This window comes from Arachis stenosperma, chromosome 10 (assembly GCF_014773155.1).
Source record: "Arachis stenosperma cultivar V10309 chromosome 10, arast.V10309.gnm1.PFL2, whole genome shotgun sequence".
Taxonomy (NCBI): Eukaryota; Viridiplantae; Streptophyta; class Magnoliopsida; order Fabales; family Fabaceae; genus Arachis; species Arachis stenosperma.
Window position 1 is genome coordinate 87,430,503 of NC_080386.1, and position 11,922 is coordinate 87,442,424.

General features: G+C 39.6%; 1 non-coding gene across 1 annotated transcript; it reads right to left on the bottom strand.

The window, feature by feature from the left end:
* Positions 1–377: 377 nt before the first annotated feature.
* On the bottom strand, positions 378–485 carry LOC130958980 (small nucleolar RNA R71). Its single transcript, XR_009078077.1, has one exon. It is a non-coding gene; the product is annotated as a small nucleolar RNA R71 (small nucleolar RNA).
* Positions 486–11,922: the final 11,437 nt, after the last annotated feature.

Here is an 11,922-nt window from a genome sequence, read left to right on the forward strand (position 1 = left end):
AACAATGCAAAGAAGATCCTTGGTGATTTTACTACACTAACTTCCAACCTTTATGGAAGAAGCATCTCAATCCCTGCCATAGGAGCAATAATTTTGAGCTAAATCCTCAATTAGTTTTTCTACTGCAACAGAACTGCAAGTTTCATGGACTTCCATCAGGAGACCCTTCTCAGTTCTTATCTGAGTTCTTGTAGATCTGTGATACTGTTAAGACCAATGGAGTTGATCCTGAAGTCTACAAGCTTATGCTTTTCCCTTTTGTTGTAAGAGACAGAGCTAGAACATGGTTGAACTCACAATCTAGAGAGAGCCTGGACTCTTGGGATAAGCTGGTCACGGCTTTCTTAGCCAAGTTCTTTCCTCCTCAAAAGCTGAGCAAGCTTAGAGTGGATGTTCAAACCTTCAGACAGAAAGAAGGTGAATCCCTCTATGAAGCTTGGGAAAGATACAAGCAGCTGACCAAAAAATGTCCTTCTGATATGCTTTCAGAATGGACCACATTAGATATATTCTATGATGGTGTGTCTGAATTTTCCAAGATGTCACTGGAGCACTCTGCAGGTGGATCCATTCACCTAAAGAAAATGCCTGCAGAAGCTCAGGAGCTTATTGAAATGGTTGCAAATAACCAGTTCATGTATACTTCTGAGAGGAGTCCTGTGAGTAATGGGACGCCTCAAAAGAGAGGAGTTCTTGAAATTGATGCTCTGAATGCCATACTGGCTTAGAACAAAATATTGACCCAACAAGTCAATATGATCTCTCAGAGTCTGAATGGATTTCAAAATGTATCCAACAGTACTAAAGAAGTATCTTCTGAAGAAGAAGCTTATGATCCTGAGAACCCTACAATGGCAGAGGTGAATTACATGGGTGAAGCCTTTGGCAATACCTATAATCCTTCATGGAAAAATCATCCAAATTTTTCATGGAATAATCAACAGGAGCAAGGCTTCAATAATAACAATGGTAGAAGAAACAAGTTTAGCAATAGCAAACCTTTTCCATCATCATCTCTGCAACAGACAGTGCATTCTGAGCAAAATCTTTCTAGCTTAGCAAACATAGTCTCTGATCTATCTAAGGCTACTCTTAGTTTCATACTGAAACAAGATCTTCCATTAGAAATTTAGAGGCACAAGTGGGCTAGCTGAGTAAAAGGGTTACTGAAACTCCTCCTAGCACTCTCCCAAGCAATACAGAAGAGAATCCAAAGGAGAATGCAAGGCCATTGATATAATTAGCATGGCTGAAACCTTAGGGAAGGAGGATGACAAAAATCCCAATGAGGAAAACCTCAAGGAATGTCCACCATTCAGTAAGGAGTGCCCTAATGAGGAACCAAAGGGATCTGAGGCTCATACAGAGACCATAGTGATTCCCTTGGACCTCCTTTTACCATTCATGAGCTCTGATGACTATTCATCTTCTGAAGAAGATGAAGACATTGTTGAAGGACAAGTTGCCCGATATTTAGGAGCAATCATGAAGCTGAATGCCAAGCTATTTGGTAATGAGACTTAGGAGGAAGAGCCTCCCTTGCTCACCAATGAACTGAATACATTGGTTCAGTAAAATTTACCTCAAAAGAAACAGGATCCGGGTAAATTCTTAATACCCCGTACCATAAGCACCATGACCTTTGAAAAAGCTCTGTGTGACCTAGGGTCAGGGATAGACATGATGCCCCTCTCTGTAATGGAGAGACTGGGAATCTATGAGGTACAGGCTGCCAAATTCTCATTGGAGAAGGTAGATAAATCTAAGAAACAGGCTTATAGACTAGTAGAGGACGTGCTAGTGAAGGTTGAAGGCCTTTACTTCCCTGTTGATTTCATAATCCTAGACACTAGGAGGGATGAGGATGAATCCACCATCCTTGGAAGACCCTTCCTAACCACAGCAAGAGCTGTGATTGATGTTGACAGAGGAGAGTTGATCCTTCATGTGAATGAAAAATTCCCTGTCGTAAAGACTCAAGGTTCTCCATCTGTAACCATGGAGAGTAAGCATGAAGAGCTTCTCCAAATACAGTGTCAAACAGAGCCCCCACATTCAAACTCTAAGTTTGGTGTTGGGAGGCCACAGCCAAAATCTAAGTTTGGTGTTGAGAGATTGGTGCACGAAAATTACACTCATACTATGTAATTCCGCACAACTAACCAGCAAGTGCACTGGGTCGTCCAAGTAATACCTTACGTGAGTAAGAGTCGATCCCACGGAGATTGTTGGCTTGAAGCAAGCTATGGTTATCTTATTATTCTTAGTCAGGATACCAATAGGGTTCTTTAGTTTCAATTGTAAAAAGTGAAAGAGCATGAAATGAGTAATTGTTACGCAGTAATGGAGAATGTGTTGGAGTTTTGGAGATGCTTTGTCTTCTAAATCTCTGCTTTCTTACTGTCATCTTCTTCATGCATGCAAGGTTCCTTCTATGGCAAGCTGTGTGTTGGTGGATCACCGTTGTCAATGGCTACCATCCGTCCTCTCAGTGAAAATGGTCCAAATGCACTGTCACCGCACGGCTAATCTTCTGTCGGTTCTCGATCATGTCGGAATAGGATCCATTGATCTTTTTGCGTCTATCAGTAAGCCTAACACTCACGAGTTTGAAGCTCGTCATAGTCATCCAATCCCTGAATCCGACTCGGAATACCACAGACAATGTTTAGACTTTTTGGATTCTCAAGGATGCTGCCAATGGATTCTAGCTTATACCACGAAGACTCTGATTAAGGAATCTAAAAGATACTCATTCAATCTAATGTAGAACGGAGGTGGTTGTCAGGCATGCGTTCATAGGTTGAGAATGGTGATGAGTGTCACGGATCATCACCTTCTTCATATTGAAGTGCGAATGAATATCTTAGATAGAAACAAGCGTGTTTGAATAGAAAATAGAAATAATTGCATTAATTCATCGAGATGCTGCAGAGCTCCTCACCCCCAACAATGGAGTTTAGAGACTCATGCCGTCAGAGAATACAAAGTTCAGATCTAAAATGTCATAAGGTCCAGAATAAATCTCTAAAAGTTATTTAAATACTAAACTAGTAACCTATGTTTACAGAAAATGAGTAAACTAAGATAGATACTGCAGAAATCCACTTCTGGGGCCCACTTGGTGTGTGTTGGGGCTGAGACTTAAGATTCTCACGTGTCTGGGCTATTTCGGAAGTTAAACATTAGGTTGTAACCTGTTTCTGGCATTTAACTCCAACTTGCAACCTGTTTCTAGCGTTCAACGCTAGAATGCAACATGGAACTGGCGTTAAACGCCAGTTTACGTAGTTTATCTTCGAGCAAAGTATGGACTATTATATATTGCTGGAAAGCCCTGGATGTCTACTTTCCAACCCAATTAAGAGCGCGCCAATTGGACTCTTGTAGCTCCAAAAAATTCATTCCGAGTGCAGGGATGTCAAAATCTAACAGCATCAGTAGTCCTTTTTCAGCCTGAATCAGATTTTTGCTAAGCTCCCTCAATTTCAGCCAGAAAATACCTGAAACTACCGAAAAACACACAAACTCATAGTAAAGTTCAGAAATATGAATTTTGCCTAAAAACTAATAAAAATATACTAAAAACTAACTAAAACATACTTAAAACTACATGAAATTACCCCCAAAAAGCGTATAAAATATCCGCTCATCACAAAACCAAACTTAAACTGTTGCTTGTCCCCAAGAAACTAGATAAATAAAATAGGAAAGAAAGAAATTAAGAAGCAATAATATCTCAGAGTTTCAAGTGAAGCTCAGATTCTAATTAGATGAGCGGGGCTAGTAGCTTTTTGCTTCCGAATAGTTTTGGCAACTCACTTTATCCTTTAAAATTCAGAATGATTGGCATCCATAGAAACTCAGAATTTATATTGTATTATTGATTCTCCTAGTTTAGTATGTTGATTCTTGAACACGGCTATTTTATGAGTCTTGGCCGTGGCCCTAAGCACTTTGTTTTCCAGTATTACCACCGGATACATAAATGCCACAGACACAAAACTGGGTAAACCTTTTCAGATTGTGACTTAACTTTGCTACAGTCCCCAATTAGAAGTGTCCAGAGTTCTTAAGCACACTCTTTTTCTTTGGATCACGACTTTAACCACTCAGTCTCAAGTTTTTCACTTTGACCTACATGCCACAAGCACATGGTTAGGGACAGCTTGATTTAGCCACTTAGGCTTGGATTTATTTCCTTGGGCCCTCCTATCCATTGATGCTCAAAGCCTTGAATCCTTTTCACCCTTACCTTTTGGTTTAAAGGGCTATTGGCTTTTTCTACTGCTCATTCTCTTCTCTTTTTTTCTTTTTTTTTCACTGCTTTTTCTTGCTTCAAGAATCAATTTCATGATTTTTTAGATCAACAGTAATATTTCTCTTGTTCATCATTCTTTCAAGAGCCAACAATTTTAACATTCATAAAATTTAATATAAAAAATATGCATTGTTCAGGCATTCATTCAGAAGACAAAAAGTATTGCCACCACATATAAATAATTAGAATTTTCCTTATTAAAAACTCAAAAAAATATTGCCTCCTTATTCTAAAAATCTGCTATTTTATTTATGTTTGATGATGATGAGAAAAATAAATTATAGCTTAATTGGAGATAAAATCAAAATAGATATACTAATTACTACTACTCATATATAACTTCTAAGGTAAATTCCTAATAAGAACAATTATCACCAAGTTAAGGCTAAGATTAGGACTCAACAACCTTTATTTTGGGAGGTGGATGCTCCCTTAATCTATGGAGTGCGTGGTCCTTCAAGAGATAGCTTCTGACGCTTCAGTTCCCTCAGTTCACTCCTTTGCTCTTCTTGTTCCCCAAGAAGTTTGCAAAGCATGCTAGTTTGATTTTTCTGTTCTTCCTTTAGTTGGTCCATAGCTTCTTGCAACTTGGTAACAGATGCTTCAAGAGGCTCCCAGTATTCAATTTGAGGGATTTCCAGGAGGAACTCCTGTGCTTTCCTCTTGATTGGGTCGTCCTGCACTTGTTGTCCTTCCATTGACTTTTTGGTGATTGGTCGCTCAACTGAGATATACTCAGTTACTCCCATCTTCACCCCAGCATCTTTACATAGCATAGAGATTAAGCTTGGATAAGCTAATTTGGCATCTTTGGAGTTCTTGTTTGCAATTGTGTAAAGTTCACAAGAGATCAGCTGATGAACTTCCACTTCTTTTCCCAACATAATGCAATGGATCATTACTACTCTTCTGATGGTGACATCAGAGAGGTTGCTAGTGGGCAGTATAGAACGCCCAATGAAGTCCAGCCAGCCTCTGGCGACTGGTTTGAGATCTTCTCTCTTGAGTTGGTTAGGGACTCCTTTTGTGTTGGTTGTCCACTTGGTTCTAGGGAGGCATATGTCCTCTAGAATTTTATCCAAGCTCTTATCTGTTCTCATCATTCTCCTATTAAAGGAATCTGGGTCATCTTGCAGCTAAGGTAGCTTGAAGATCTCCCTGATTTTGTCAGGGTAGAGGTAAACAATCTTCCCTCTGACTAGCGTCCGATAGTCATAGAAGGCGGTTCCAGCTATTCTCTGCCTGTCTATTTGCCACAGATTAGAGTAGAACTCCTGAACCATGTTTTTTCCCACCTTTGTTTCAGGATTTGCTAGGATTTTCCAGCTTCTGTTTCAAATTTGCTCTTGGATCTCCGGATATTCATCTTCTTTCAGATCGAATTTAACTTCTGGGATCACTGACCTTAGACCCATTATTTTGTAGTAATGGTCTGAATGTTCTTTGGTTAAGAACTTCCCTTGATTCCAAAGTGGTTTTGGAATATTCTCTTTTTTGCCTCTTGGAGTGGTTTGTTTTCCCTTAGGATCCATGATCTTAGTGGGTATTGGTTTAGTGATCACGGATAAACACACCAAACTTAGAGGTTTGCTTGTCCTCAAGCAAAAGAAAGGAAAGGAGAGGGATAAATGGAGAGCCAAGTTCGAATTGTGGAGGAGGGAGGGGAGCCGAACGTGGATTTAAAGGGAGGGAGTGGGTTTTCGAAAATTTTAAAGAAGATGTGATAGAAGATATGATTTGTAAAAGATAAGTATGATAGGAAAAAGATGCAATTTAAAATTAAAAAGATATGAAAGATATTTGAAAAAGATAAATCTAAATCTTGAAAAGAAGATATGATGAGTTTAAAAAGATTTGAGAAGAATTTAAAAAGATTTGTAAAGAATTCAAAAAGATAATTAAGTTTTGAAAAATATTTGAAAAGAAGTTGAAGAGGATTTAAAAAAAGATTTATGTTTTGAATTAAGATATATTTGATATTTTTGAAAAAAGATTTGAAAGATTAGGATTTGTAATATGTTTATGCAAGAAATTATGGATGGATATATGAAAATTAAAAAAAATCAAGTTGGGAACAAAAACTTCCTCCCTTCCACAATCCTGGCGTTAAACGCCCAACTGTTGCATGTTTTGGGCGTTTAACGCCCAGTTGGTGCTTGGTCTGGGCGTTTAACGCCCAGCTGTTGTTTCTAACTGGTGTTAAACGCCAGAAACTCCTTTATCACTGGGCATTTTTTTGAATGCCCAGGACACTGTAAATCTGGTGTTAAACGCCCAGAAGGTGCTTCTTTCTGGCGTTTAACGCTCAGATGGCTATCTCTATTGGTGGTAAACGCTCAGTAGATGCTTCTTTTGGGCGTTTAATGCCCAAAACAACTCTCACTGGCTTTTTCACACCAGTGAGCTTCTTTTTGCTGTTTTATCCTCTGAATCCTTTTGTAACTCTGTGAATTCATGCAATTGCTATTTTACCTTGAAGATAATTAATATGAACCTATAAAATTCAATTAATTTAACAAATAAGCTTTGTTAATGGCTGGGTTGCCTCCCAACAAGCGCTTCTTTATTGTCTTTAGCTGAACTATTACTGAGCTTTAATCAAGTCTCAGTTTTGAGCATTCTTGCTCAAAATTGCTTTCAAGATAATGTTTGACTCTCTGTCCATTAACAATGAACTTTTTGTTAGAATCATTATCCTGAAGCTCTACGTATCCATATGGTGACACACTTGTAATCACATATGGTCCTTTCCACCGGGATTTCAATTTCCCAGAGAATAATCTGAGCCTAGAATTAAACAGTAGAACTTTCTGCTCGGGCTCAAAGACTCTGGATGACAGCTTCTTATCATGCCATCTTTTTGCTTTCTCTTTGTAAATTTTTGTATTTTCGAAAGCATTCAGTCTGAATTCCTCTAGCTCATTTAACTAGAGAAATCATTTTTCTCCAGCTAACTTGGCATCAAGGTTTATGAATCTGGTTGCCCAGTAGGCCTTATGTTCCAGTTCCACTGGCAAGTGACAGGCTTTTCCATACACAAGCTGGTATGGAGAGGTCCCTATAGGAGTCTTGAATGCTGTTCTGTATGCCCACAGAGCATCATCCAAGCTTCTTGCCCAATCCCTTCTACGGTTAATCACAGTCAGTTCCAGGATTCTTTTAAGTTCTCTATTAGAAACTTCAGCTTGCCCATTTGTCTGTGGATGATATGGAGTTGCCACCCTGTGGATGATATGGAGTTGCCACCCTGTGGCTGACTCCATATCAAACCATAGCAGAGTAAAGCTGTTTATTGCAAAAATGAGAGCCCCATCACTGATTAGTACTCTAGGGACACCAAATTTGCTGAAGATATGTTTCTGGAGGAATTTTAGTATTGTCTTAGTATCATTAGTGGGTGTTGCAATAGCTTCCACCCATTTGGATATATAATCCACTCCCACCAGAATATAAGTATTTGAGTATGATGGTGGGAAAGGCCCCATGAAGTCAAAACCGCATACATCAAATAACTCAATCTCCAATATCCCTTGTTGAGGCATGACATAACTGTGAGGCAGATTGCCAGATCTTTGGCAACTGTCACAATTAAGTACAAACTCTCGGGAGTCTTTATAGAGAGTATGCCAATAGAAGCCACATTGGAGGACTCTTGTGGCTGTTCGCTCACTTCCAAAATGTCTTCCATATTGTGATCCATGGCAATGCCAGAGAATCTTATGTGCTTCTTCTTTAGACACACATCTACGGATTACTCCGTCTACACATCTCTTGAAGAGATATGGTTCATCCCAAAGATAGTACTTTGCATCCGTGATCAATTTCTTTGATTGCTGCCTACTATACTCTTTGGGTATGAATCTCACAGCCTTGTAGTTTGCAATGCCTGTAAACCATGGTATTTCCTGGATGGCAAAGAGTTGCTCATCCAGAAAGTTTTCAGAGATCTCAGTAAGAGGGAGGGACGCCCCTTCTACTGGTTCTATTCGGGACAGGTGATCTGCTACTTGGTTCTCTGTCCCTTTTCTGTCTCTTATTTCTATATCAAACTCTTGCAGAAGCAACACCCATCTTATGAGTCTGGGTTTTGAATCCTGTTTTGTGAGTAGATATTTAAGAGCAGCATGGTCAGTGTATACAATCACTTTTGATCCTACTAAATAAGATCTGAACTTGTCAATGGCGTAAACCACTGCAAGTAACTCTTTTTCTGTAGTTGTGTAGTTCTTCTGTGCGTCATTTAAAACACGACTGGCATAATAAATGACGTGCAGAAGCTTGTCATGCCTTTGTCCCAACACTGCACCAATGGCATGGTCACTGGCATCACACATTAGTTCAAATGGTAATGTCCAGTCTGGTGAAGAGATGACTGGTGCTGTGACCATCTTAGATTTCAGAGTTTCAAACGCCTGCAGACACTCCTTATCAAAGATAAATAGCGTGTCAGCAGCTAGCAGATTACTCAGAGGTTTGGCAATTTTTGAAAAATCTTTTATAAACCTCCTATAAAATCCTGCATGCCCCAGAAAGCTTCTGATTGCCTTGACATTGGCAGGTGGTGGTAATTTTTCAATTACCTCTACCTTAGCTTGATCTACCTGGTGCACGAAATTGTGATCACTACAACTTCGCACAACTAACCAGCAAGTGCACTGGGTCGTCCAAGTAATACCTTACGTGAGTAAGGGTCGATCCCACGGAGATTGGTGGTATGAAGCAAGCTATGGTCACCTTGTAAATCTTAGTCAGGCAAACTCAATTGTATATGATGATGAACGAAAATAATATAAAGATAAAGATAGTGATACTTATGTATATCATTGGTGTAAGAGCTTCAGACAAGCGTATGAAGATGCCTTCCCTTCCGTCTCTCTGCTTTCCTACTGCCTTCATCCAATCCTTTCTTACTCCTTTCCATGGCAAGCTCATGTAGGGTTTCACTGTTGTCAGCAGCTACCTCCCATCCGCGCAGTGAAAGCTAATGCACACACTCTGTCACAGTGCTGCCAATCACCGGTTTGGTTCCCTCCCCTACCGGAATAGAATCACTCTTTTGCGTCTGTCACTAACGCCCAGTAGGTTACAGGTTTGAAGCACGTCACAGTCATTCAATCATTGAATCCTACTCAGAATACCACAGACAAGGTTTAGACCTTCCGGATTCTCTTGAATGCCGCCATCAGGTCCTGCCTATACCACGAAGATTCCGAAGAATCCAAGAGATATTCACTAAGCCTCGGATGCTTGTAGAACAAGAATGGTTGTCAGTCACCTTGTTCATGGGTGAGAATGGTGATGGGCGTCAATCATCACCTTCATCAAGTTGAAGAACAAGTGATATCTTGGACAAAGAACAAGCGGAATTGAATGGAAGAACAATAGTAATTGCATTAATACTCGAGTACAGCAGAGCTCCACACCTTAATCTATGGTGTGTAGAAACTCCACCGTTGAAAATACATAAGAACAAGGTCTAGGCATGGCCGTGAGGCCAGCCCTCAAATGATCTAAGAACTAGATGTCCGAAGATTCAAATACAATAGTAAAAGGTCCTACTTATAGAAAACTAGTACATAGATGAGTAAATGACATAAAAATCCACTTCCGGGCCCACTTGGTGTGTGCTTGGGCTGAGCAATGAAGCATTTTTCGTGTAGAGACTCTTCTTGGCGTTTAACTCCAGCTTTTATGCCAGTTTGGGCGTTTAACTCCCAATTAGGTGCCAGTTCCGGCGTTTAACGCTGGGAATTCTGAGGGTGACTTTGAACGTCGGTTTGGGCCATCAAATCTTGGGCAAAGTATGGACTATTATATATTGCTGGAAAGCCCAGGATGTCTACTTTCCAACGCCGTTGAGAGCGCGCCAATTGGGCTTCTGTAGCTCCAGAAAATCCACTTCGAGTGCAGGGAGGTCAGAATCCAACAGCATCTGCAGTCCTTTTCAGTCTCTGAATCAGATTTTTGCTCAGGTCCCTCAATTTCAGCCAAAAAATACCTGAAATCACAGAAAAACACACAAACTCATAGTAAAGTCCAGAAAAGTGAATTTTAATTAAAAACTAGTAAAAATATAATAAAAACTAAACTAAAACTACTAAAAACATACTAAAAACAATGCCAAAAAGCGTACATATTATCCGCTCATCACAACACCAAACTTAAATTGTTGCTTGTCCCCAAGCAACTGAAAATAAAATAAGATAAAAAGAAGAGAATATACTATAGACTCCAAATTATCAATGAAACATAGCTCCAAATTAGATGAGCGGGACTAGTAGCTTTTTGCCTCCAAACAGTTTTGGCATCTCACTTTATCCTCTGAAATTCAGAATGATTGGCTTCTTTAGGAACTCAGAATCCAGATAGTGTTATTGATTCTCCTAGTTAAGTATGATGATTCTTGAACACAGCTACTTATTGAGTCTTGGCTGTGGCCCAAAGCACTCTGTCTTCCAGTATTACCACCGGATACATACATGCCACAGACACATAATTGGGTGAACCTTTTCAGATTGTGACTCAGCTTTGCTAAAGTCCCCAATTAGAGGTGTCCAGGGTTCTTAAGCACACTCTTATTGCCTTGGATCACAACTTTATTTCTTTCTTTTTCTTTTTCTCCCCTTTTTTTTTCGTTTTTCTCCTTCTCTTTTTTTTTTTTTTTTTTTGTATTCACTGCTTTTTCTTGCTTCAAGAATCATTTTTATGATTTTTCAGATCCTCAGTAACATGTCTCCTTTTTCATCATTCTTTCAAGAGCCAACAACTTTAACATTCATGAACAACAAATTCAAAAGACATATGCACTGTTCAAGCATACATTCAGAAAACAAAAGCATTGCCACCACATCAAACTAATTAAGCTAGTTTTAAAGATGAATTTGAAATCCTGTACTTCTTGTTCTTTTGTGATAAAAACAGTTTTCATTTAAGAAAGGTGATGGATTCATATTCATAGCTTTAAGGCATAGATACTAAGACACTAATGATCATAAGACACAAACATGGATAACATAAAGCATAATTTCGAAAAACAGAAGAATAAAGAACAAGGAGATTAAAGAACGGGTCCACCTTAGTGATGGCGGCTCTTTCTTCTTCTTGAAGATCCTATGGAGTGCTTGAGCTCCTCAATGTCTCTTCCTTGTCTTTGTTGCTCCTCTCTCATGATCCTTTGATCTTCTCCAATTTCATGGAGGAGGATGCATGTTCTTGGTGCTCCACCCTTAGTTGTCCCATGTTGGAACTTAATTTTTCTAGGGAGGTGTTAATTTGCTCCCAGTAGTCTTGTGGAGGAAAGTGCATCCCTTGAGGTATCTCAGGGATTTCTTGATGAGAGGGGTCTCTTGTTTGCTCCATCTTCTTCTTAGTGATGGGCTTGAGGTCATGCCTTCTCAGTTGAACGGCTTTGGATGCCATAAATGGTTATGGAAAAACAAAAAGCAATGCTTTTACCACACCAACTTAAAAGGTTTGCTCGTCCTCGAGCAAAGAAAAAGAAGAGAGTAGAAGAAGAAGAAATGGAGGAGAGGGAGATGGCTTTGTGGTTCGGCCAAAAAGGGGAAGAAGTGGTGGTTTATGAAGGATGGATGTCAGTGGTG